Raw genomic sequence first — 11,094 nt, forward strand, 5'->3', positions numbered from 1 at the left:
AAAGGCACAGAACCGATACAAGTGTTGCTATGATCGTAAAACGAAGAAACGAGTGCTTAAGGAAGGCGATAAGGTGTTAATTTTGCTGCCAACTGACAACAACAAGCTACTGATACAGTGGAAGGGTCCTTATGTGGTGGAGCAGGTAATAGGTGAAAACGATTAGCGAGTGAGGGTAGGTGACAAAGTGAAGACGTATCATGTAAATATGTTAAAGTTGTATGTTGAGCGGGAGATGTTACCTCAACCAGATGGAAGTGAGACAAGTTACTCACCAAATACGGCCATAGACTTGATGAATGCCGCGCGCGCTGCTACAGCGGGGTGCAACGAGTCAGATGAAGAGAATGCTGTAGACGAAGATGATCTTGTAGAGTTAGGAACTTGTAAACCCAAGGAGTCAGGTAAAGATGTTCAAATTGGTACAGACCTGACAGAACACCAGAGAAAAGAACTGGTGGGTTCAGTCAATACTTATGATAAGGTGTTTACTGACTTGCCAGGAAGGACCAAGATAATCAGTCATAAGATTGACCTGACAAATGATACACCAATACGATCTAAGCCATACTCACTACCATATGCAATAAGGGAGAACCTTAGGCAAGATATTGAAGATATGTTAAAAATGGGAGTAATCAGGAAGTCCACATCACCCTATGCCTCACCGGTGGTGATTGTAAAGAAGAAGGATGGATCGAATCGCATATGTGTAGACTATAGGAAATTAAAATAAGGTCACTGTAACCGACCCTGAGCCAATGGGGATATATTTCAGAGGCTACATAATAGTAAGTTCCTGTCAAAAATTGATTTAAGTAAGGGTTATTGGCAGATACCAGTAGCTGAAGAAGATATACCAAAGACAGCATTTGTTACTCCCGATGGAGCTTATGAATTTTTAAGGATGCCAATTGGAATGAAGAATTCGGGAGCTACTCTGGTGCGGGGAGTCAGAAACTTATTGTCAGGTATGGAGGGGGTTGGAAGCTATATAGATGACCTGATAGTTTATTCAAGCTGCTGGGATGAGTATGTGCAAGTATTATCTGAGTTGTTACGAAGACTGAGGGCAGAGAACATAACAGCTAGACCATCCAAGTGTGCTCTGGGTGCAACATCAGTAGAATTCCTGGGTCATGAAATTGGACACAATTGGGTGAGTCCGAGTCACGACAACATGGAAAAAATTCAAGAAGCGCAAAGACCAGCGACCAAGAAAGGTGTTCGATCATTCTTTGGGCTGGTCAATTACTACAGAGACCACATCCCCTTATTCGCAACTATTGCAGCACCCCCGAGTGATCTACTAAGGAAAGGACAACCCAACAAAGTTGTATGGGGAGAGACCCAGGAGAAAGCATATAACACTTTGTGGGAATACTTATTGGGCAAACCAATTTTGAAGTTGCCAGACCCACAGAAACCATTTGTGTTGCGGACGGACGCGTCTCAGGTCGGAATTGGAGCAGTACTTATGCAGAATCATGGTGAGAAGCTTCATCCAGTTGCGTATGCAAGTAAGAAGTTATCCGATGCAGAAAAGAAATATTGAACTGTAGAAAGGGAATGTTTAGCCATTGTATGGGGCGTGAATAAATTTCGCCTATATTTAGCCGGTGTGGAGTTCATTTTGCAGACGGATCATAAACCATTGTCTTACCTGGATAAAGCCAAGTTTGCAAATGACCGAGTGATGAGATGGGCGATGACTCTGCAAGGATATAATTATCGTGTTGAGGATATTCCTGGACGGGACAATGTGGTAGCGGACTACCTGACTAGATTGATGGACTGAGGAACTTTTGAACAGTATAGTAGAATGTTATTCGTTTATGACCGTATTTCATATTTTATTATATTCTACTGTATATGATTTTCGAATTTTTTTACTCAGAGCTTTATTCAGTTCGATTTGATATATTGTATTGTTGTTTTATTTGAAATTGTTATCGTATTCGTATCATTGACGTCGTTGCTAGTCATGTAATATTATATGTTATAATATTCTTGAGAGGGGAGGCATGTCGCATACGACTTGTTTACCACTTCCGTGTGACTGAGAATGTTCTAGAACCGTACTGTGTCTGGGTGGAATTTTTAGAAGTTGGTTGAATATGTAATAGGACACTGTAGAAGGCAATAGAAGGTAATGGAACATTCTAGAAATTTGTAGTAAGTTCCAGACTCATTATGTATGCTGATGTAATGGTTTATTTATAGACAGTGTGGGTATATATAGGGGAGTTGTTCAGCACTGAGATCAGATCGGAGATCTCGTTGAATTGTATTGGAGTTTAAGTATCTAGTTATTGGAGTAGTGGAGTTTTACCGCGTTATTGTACTCGATGTTTGCAGAGTATAATAATACCAGTACCAGTTGAAACCTCATCTGTTGGCTCCGTGTTCGTATTTTATCATCGCCGCCTAGGAAGTCTTTTTGTTACTGTTGCCATTTTGGTATTTGAACCATCACACCTGTACTATACCAATTACGGTAATATTACGTTGCGTGTGACAATTGTAAACCTATTTTACGTCAATAAAATAATTAACAAATTACTATTTGTAACCCACGTTCGTACGAGATTTCTTGAATTGTGATTCGCGATTCGTTTATTCTCGTTTGCCATGTTAATAATTAAAGGATATTCTAAAAAGAATTGCTATGCGGTAGTTTGAAATCGACAATGCATAAACAGTAGGACAAGATACTTCTGGTGCCAATAAAATCGATCGTATGGGTTTGCGACCACTGCTAGCCAGCGATTGGTCACCTAGCGGCCATTATGCGCAATACAACTGCTTCACTATAGGGTCGCTTGGTGCTGAATGGATAAGTGGTTGAGACAAACATATACCAAACAAAGCAAGATTGATTGTCAATCTAGCTTTGAGCCTGGACAAATTTAACTTTATTGCATTACAAGGCCTCTGGCCCATATACAAAGTAAACAATAAAAACTTAATAAATTATGAGTACAGAGGGCATATCACAAGAAATCAGTTGTTGATGTTTTCACCTTAAAAGCTTTATACACAAATTGACATAGGTTCCATGATTTATTGTCAGAAGTCAGACGTACAAAGGTGTATTATTAGTTAAATTTATTTTCCTCGGTTTATATAAGTAGAACAGACTAAAAGAATGTGGTATTCGTCTTCTAAGTTTTTATTTTCAGATTCAATTTTAGGTCGTCTCCTCATCTCTAGTTCAAGTGGAAGTGAAGAGTAAACCCTGCTACTAAGGGTGGTTTCGTCTCTGTTACGTTATTTGGGGGTCTCATTATGTTGGTCATGTTGAAATGCTTTATCGTGTTAACCAGCTTTCTTTGTTCCAGGCATTCGTTGTTGTAAGAAAAAAATCATCAAAAATCATTGAAGACTGTCCGCTAAATGTAAACGTTGTAAGAGTGATGAGTTATGTAATACACTTACTGGCTCTACTAGGGCTCACATTACATTTGGTAATAGCATTTTCCAAAACACAGTTAATATACTGTTTTGGGAGTATCCCATTTCCTAGTCTCATATTTGAAGTATTGCCTAATGAACAACCATACACACAAATCAAACAGTTAATAAGGAAGTAGACAATCATTTAATGTTTTCAAAAAGTAATGACGTGAAAACACTAAAACATTACTACGTATGCAAAGTGTACATATAAATTAGTCATAATTCTGTCAAAATTACTAATAAAGAAATCAGCCTCTTCTGTACAGTAAACTATGGAAAAGTTGTTCATGGTTAAAGAGATCAGTTCATAATAAACCGTCATTTGACAAAATTGGTTTTCCCTGAGTATAATTGAGTTTAGACATAGGTCCTCGTACATCGCGTCTGTAGCGTCTAATAGGAAACGACATTCACGTGAACGTCTCCGGTATATATAACAATATATGTGATTAATAAAATAATATATGAAGTATGAGTATAACAATAACTATATTTCGATATAAACATACAATATGCTTCGACATTTTTCAAAATGAGTGATACTAGTATATTAAATACCTAATTTACATAAGTATTGCTTCAATGTTATTACCGATTTTCCGATCTTAAACTATATGTTGACTTTAAACAGTTGAAGGTTTGTTGATAATTCTCCAAATTCACTTATATATAATGCTCTAACATACTCGACTGTAACAAAAACGTAATATTATTGTATGCAATTATATATACTGTGCTCAGTACAAGTAGCTACGTTTGTGGTAAAGTTTTGTAATGAGGTTACATTTGCGAATAATGACGTTATGATTCGCGATAGGTATAATGTCAATACAATTTTATATTATTATATTTTCTCTCTGAGAAAAGTACTTTATGGTATGATGTGATGTAAACTGAATACATTGAATATCCAATATACATAAAATTCTATAACACTATATATATATATCAAAGATTTATCGAATAATTAAGCTTCTATACCTGAAAGCTATCCCGGCCAGTTGATATGATTGACCGAGGTCGTTTGATATGATACTGTAAACAAACGGAAAAATAATTTAAATAATTTTATTAGAAACATGCCTAAAATAGACATAAATAATTATAAGCAGTATGCCTTGCTGCTTAAATGTTTCGTTTTTGTCAAATTAGTTAACCACGGAACTAGACGCCTTGAAAACAGTTTATAGGCTATAACTTTCTTTATTTTTACTTACATCTGCATTTGGATCAATATGGTCTACCTGTGGGTTCCACTCTGTCATCTTTCCATTAAGCTTACCATCCGCCGAGTTACTTTTCAATAAGTCGTCACCATCTTCATCATGCAAATTTCTCATCTCTATATCATCATAGGTTCGCCTTCTTAACTTGGATTCATTTATTCGCGCTACTGGAAAAGAACTCTGGCGATTTACTTCTACTTCTTTCGTTGAAAGGTGTGCACCGTCATGACCCTTCTGGGTCAATTCGTCTTTCACTCCATTACTAATACCCCAGAACTCGTCGTGATAAAACACTTCATCGATAGGTGTCGCTATTTGTGACTTTTCATTCACCCACTCATCGTCGAAGTCGTGACTTGAGGACACGTCATCTCCAAGATACTTGAACGATGTGAAGAATGGGGAACGACCACTTTCAACATTGAGTCGACTGAAATGAAGTTGAGAATACTGACTATATCCAATTACGTTAATACACATTCAAGGTACATATCTATATTACAAAAAATAAATGTCTGTAAAAATATGTTATGATTATGTATATATTAAAAGTGTATGTATTTCCAAAGGTGCTTTGCAAAATAATGGGATTATATTTTTTGTAATGTTAAAATATACTGTAAAGGTAGGTAATCTAATCACATAATCTGATAAAATAACATCATCAATAGATAAAATGTGTAGATCTTTATCTTGGAAACAGCTATTTGTATGCTAGTCTGTCATGTTAACAATATTTATACCAAAATTATTAATAAATATATACAGTACCAGGTCATAGTAAACTAAAAATTCGATTTTTCTGATTTGTGTTAAGACAATGGTACTGATAATTGTTATTAATTATACTCAAATGTATATAGTAGATATTTTGGAATTTTAATAAAAATGTGTAAATTATATCTCTCAGTAAAGGTAGGTAATCTAATCACATAATCTGATAAAATAACATCATCAATAGATAAAATGTGTAGATCTTTATCTTGGAAACAGCTATTTGTATGCTAGTCTGTCATGTTAACAATATTTATACCAAAATTATTAATAAATATATACAGTACCAGGTCATAGTAAACTAAAAATTCGATTTTTCTGATTTGTGTTAAGACAATGGTACTGATAATTGTTATTAATTATACTCAAATGTATATAGTAGATATTTTGGAATTTTAATAAAAATGTGTAAATTATATCTCTCAGCAGGGGTCACTGCCAATCATCGTTATCTAAAGAGTGACACAGTTATGCAATGTCATGATTGTATATATTGGTCCATTGAACATGTTTGATATATGTTAAGTCAGAGTTCCTGAATGTGTTTGTGTATGCTGTGGTATAAGGTACCTCATCCCAAAACAATCTCAATTAGTGTTACACTTTAGTTTCTATACTACGTCATTGAATGCACAATATTACCTATCAGATTTCTGAATAACTTCTTCCATGATTTCTCTTCGTGTTTCCTCCTTGAGTTTCATCGAATGAGGTCTGATTCGCTTTGCAAATATTACCAATGCAACTATTACAATGATGATCATTGCAGCACACACCGAACAGATGACAATGATGATGTGGCTTAACAGTACTCTATTCTTGCATTGAGCGTCTGTGTAAAACCATCCATCTCCAGCAGGACACCTGCAATGATTTATTCAGCGAATATTGATGAACTCATCATGTAGTCTTAAAATGTTTACAGCTTACATATCATCATATATATGAACCGATATTCTGTCTTTATACAAATGAGAATTGAGACAAAGGTAACGTTTTATTACCTACAAATAATATCTGCACCTTCTGGATGTTCGCATGATCCATCATTTTTACAATAACCATGTTTACAGGGTGATTGACAAATACAGATAGTCCCAGTGTCATAGGGTGTTAGCGTGTCTGGACACGTAGCACCGTGGCACCAATCAACTTCTCTCTCTGAAATTATAGACTATCTATCAATACCTTATATTAGAAATGAAATGGACTATGAATCAAACAAGAAAACAAGAAAGAAGGGTTGTGACAGGCTGCGAATAAATATAAGAACGGAAATAAGGGGTTGTCAGTTAAAGAAAAAAAACCACTTTGAACGGAAATATCAATAGGATACAAATCCAGTCGGAATAAATATAAAACTAAATAACATATATGAGAACTGAAGTAGGAATTTTATTAAGAACAGAAATCTTATACAGAAACCGACATTTTAGTCGATGGCGAATCTGGGATGCATCAGTCAGAATAATAAGCAACCAGCATAGGAATAAAAACAGAAACAGAAGATACCAATATAATTTGACACATAAATACAATGAAGTAGGAAGAGGAAGAAAGACGGTTTAGTATATAAACCACACACAAATGAACTGGAACAAGAAGTTGAGGGAGTGGATATACTAGAAATGCGAAGATGCATACGTTATGCATATGAGAAATGAAGTGTTAATAAAACACATACCTCCACATGCATTTTCTCCACTACATGGTTCCTCCAGAATAGTAAAATTTCCAAATGTACCATTGTCAATATCTGCTGATATACCAGTTGCGATATACAGTTCCTCAGCTGAGAGTTCTACTGTCTCATTGGTAACATTATACTCTGCATCATATTCGACATCAATTTCTTCAGTGACGTCACGCCTGGTTTTCATTTCACTGGATAGTTTTCAATTAAAACAAAAAAATAGAATTCAAGTTTCCTTGGCCAGAACCACAGTCAATTGGCGTACAAGTAATAATAAGAAAAAATGCAATTAAATAACTGATGCATACTATGTGGAGGAAACCATATTGACTACGGCTTGAAACTAAATAACGAGACAAGTTGAAAAACTAGTTTTCCACAAATCAGGGGTAAACTTTCACAGCTAAACGAACCGTTAGGGAACCGCTAATAAATTTCGACCGCATTTTTCGTTGTTATGTACACCTCAAGATGCGAAGAGCATTGAACACTTTCCCCGGGGCCGTCTCTGATTAGCTGCTGGAAGTGTGATGACCGTCCCTTTGCCGTTTTCATAATGGAGGTGAAAAGAGGCGGTTTCCCTCTGCCAAGGAATCTTTGATCGAGCAAGTCGTTATTATTTAGTTGTTCTACGATGTAACTATGTTAAATTCGCAGTCGTCTCTTAATGTATAGTTTACAAAATTGTGTATTTGTATTCTAATACATAAAATCGTTCTATGTCCTCTACTGTAATATAGGCTCGCCCAAAATGGACGTGACCACAAGTCGGCGGCAGCGATATTTGAAAGCCAGTTGTTTAGTCTAAAACCAAAGCAGTTAGCCAATTCGCTAGCGAGTTTGCAAACTGGCTGCCCCAATACTTCTGCGACTTGCTGTAAGCAAACTTGAACAACATCAGAACCCACAAGCAAATTTACAACTCTAGAAAAACAAAAGTCCAACACAGCACAGTACAACACGAAAGATACATAGATCTTTTAGGAATAACCAAGAGGTGATGTATTGTGTTCTGAAAACAAAAACTGTGCATATTCTGCCCCGTTGCGCCACATACATCCCCTGCACTATAAATCTCAAAAACAAGTTTAGGTTGTCTCAGTAGATGCATAAGATAAAATTGGTATTGTGATACTTACTTGAAAGTAGTGTCAGTCACATATAACCTTATAAACCCCTGAATATCATCATAGTATGGTTCATACTGCAATAACAAATGTTATATTTAACTTTGCGTTGTACACAATCTGGAATATTACAATATACTCTATTCAATATATAATCTATTTAAAAAGCAATGTGTAATGAAGTTTTTATCATAGTATTACGGACAGTTTACCAAACTTACCGTTTTTTTGAACTCAGCAATAAAAGTTTTTTCAGTATAATGAGATTTGTCGATTTCCAATTTTGTTTTATAATAGTACCTCTTTTTCGGTGGATCAACATCTGTAATGGGTATTACAAGAAGTTATTTTTTATTGATGTGATTGGCTTGTTTGTATGTGAACAGAATTAATATGTATAAAGTGATGAATTACATTGCGGTTTTTCATCCTTAGGTAATGGTCCAATGACATTGGGATATGGTGTTGTAAATGTAGTGCTTTGGTCCACGATAGTGGTGTTTGTTTCAGACGTTGTTCCTGTTAAATAAATAAATAAATAAATAAATAAATAAATAAATAAATAAATAAATAAATAAATAAATAAATAAATAAATAAATAAACAAGTAAATAAATAAATAAATAAATAGTAATTAATTTGATATTAAACATTGATACAACTAAAATAATATATATATAATAGTAAATATAATTATAATTGTTACCTTTAACTGTGGTTCTTGTTGTTGACCATTTTAGACTAGTTCCAGTTGGCACTGTGCTTGATTGAGTAGTAGTAATTATTGGTGTAACTGAAACTACTAGCTCACTGGTACTATGTTCAGTTGTGGTCACAGCAGTGGTAGTGACGTCAGTTTGTGTACTTGTTTCAGCAGTAGTTTCTTCCATAGTAGTGATTGATTCAGTTGTACTATCTTCAGTCGTGTATTCAGCAGTGGTAGTGACGTCAGTTTGTGTACTTGTTTCAGCAGTAGTGTCATCCATAGTTGTGATTAGCTCAGTTGTACTATCTTCAGTCGTGTATTCAGCAGTGGTAGTGACGTCAGTTTGTGTACTTGTTTCAGCAGTAGTTTCTTTCATAGTAGTGATTGACTCAGTTGTACTATCTTCAGTCGTGTATTCAGCAGTGGTAGTGACGTCAGTTTGTGTACTTGTTTCAGCAGTAGTTTCTTCCATAGTAGTGATTGACTCAGTTGTACTATCTTCAGTCGTGTATTCAGCAGTGGTAGTGACGTCAGTTTGTGTACTTGTTTCAGCAGTAGTGTCATCCATAGTTGTGATTAGCTCAGTTGTACTATCTTCAGTCGTGTATTCAGCAGTGGTAGTGACGTCAGTTTGTGTACTTGTTTCAGCAGTAGTGTCATCCATAGTTGTGATTATCTCAGTTGTACTATCTTCAGTCATGTATTCAGCAGTGGTAGTGACGTCAGTTTGTGTACTTGTTTCAGCAGTAGTTTCTTCCATAGTTGTGATTAGCTTAGTTCTACTATCTTCAGTCGTGAGTACAACGGTGGTAGTGACGTCAGTTTGTGTACTTGTTTCAGAAGTAGTTTCTTCCATAGTTGTGATTGGCTCAGTTGTAATATCTTCAGTCGTGTATTCACCAATGGTAGTGACGTCAGTTTGTGTACTTGTTTCAGCAGTAGTTTCATCCATAATTGTACTATCTTCAGTCGTGTACTCAGCATTGGTAGTGACGTCAGTTAGTGTACTTGATTCAGCAGTGTTTTTTTCTATTGTTGTGATTTGCTCTGTTGTACTATATTCAGTCGTGTATTCAGCAATGGTAGTGACGTCAGTTTGTGTACTTGTTTCAGCAGTAGTTTCTTCCATAGTTGTGATTGGCTCAGTTGTACTATCTTCAGTCGTGTATTCAGCAGTAGTAGTGACATCCGTTAGTGTACTTGTTACAGCAGTAGTTTCTTCCATAGTTGTGATTGGCTCAGTTGTAATATCTTCAGTTGTGTATTCAGCAGTGGTATTGACGTCAGTTTGTGTACTTGTTTCAGCAGTGGTTTTTTCTATTGTTGTGATTTGCTCTGTTGTACTATCTTCAGTTGTGTATTCAGCAGTGGTAGTGACGTCAGTTTGTGTTCTTGTTTCAGAAGTAGCTTCTTCCATAGTTGTGATTGGCTCAGTTGTAATATCTTCAGTCGTGTATTCAGCAGTGGTAGTTTCGTCAGTTTTTGTACTTGTTTCAGCTGTAGTTTCTTCTATTGTTGTGATTGGCTCAGCTGTACTATCTTTAGTCGTGTATTCAGCAATGGTAGTGACGTCAGGTACTGTACTTGTTTCAGCAGTAGTTTCTTCCATAGTTGTGATTAGCTTAGTTGTACTATCTTTAGTCGTGTATTCAGCAATGGTAGTGACGTCAGGTACTGTACTTGTTTCAGAAGTAGTTTCTTCCATAGTTGTGATTGGCTCAGTTGTAATATCTTCAGTCGTGGATTCAGCAGTGGTAGAGACGTCAGTTTGTGTACTTGTTTCAGCAGTAGTTTCTTCTATGGTCGTGATTGGCTCAGTTGTACTATCGTCAGTTGTGGGTACAGCAGTGGTAATGACGTCAATTTGTGTACTTGTTTCAGCAGTAGTTTCTTCTATGGTCGTGATTGATTCAGTTGTACTGTCTTCAGTCGTGTATTCAGCAATGGTAGTGACGTCAGTTTGTGTACTTGTTTCAGCAGTAGTTTCTTCTATAGTTGTGATTAGCTTAGTTGTACTATCTTTAGTCGTGAGTAGAGCAGTGGTAATGACGTCAGTTTGTGAATTTGTTTCAGCCGTAGTTTGTTCCATGGTTGTGATTGACTCAGTTGT

At 35.9% G+C, this 11,094-nt stretch overlaps 1 long non-coding RNA gene across 1 annotated transcript; it reads right to left on the bottom strand.

The window, feature by feature from the left end:
• Positions 1–8,560: 8,560 nt before the first annotated feature.
• LOC146729081 (uncharacterized) lies at positions 8,561–9,053 on the bottom strand. The gene is made up of 3 exons (XR_014928265.1): positions 8,985–9,053; positions 8,694–8,798; positions 8,561–8,601 (listed from the first exon to the last, which is right to left on the bottom strand). It is a non-coding gene; the product is annotated as an uncharacterized LOC146729081 (long non-coding RNA).
• Between the last annotated feature and the right edge of the window lie 2,041 nt (positions 9,054–11,094).

Source organism: Saccoglossus kowalevskii, chromosome 22, assembly GCF_978046115.1.
Source record: "Saccoglossus kowalevskii chromosome 22, keSacKowa6.1, whole genome shotgun sequence".
NCBI lineage: Eukaryota > Metazoa > Hemichordata > Enteropneusta > Harrimaniidae > Saccoglossus > Saccoglossus kowalevskii.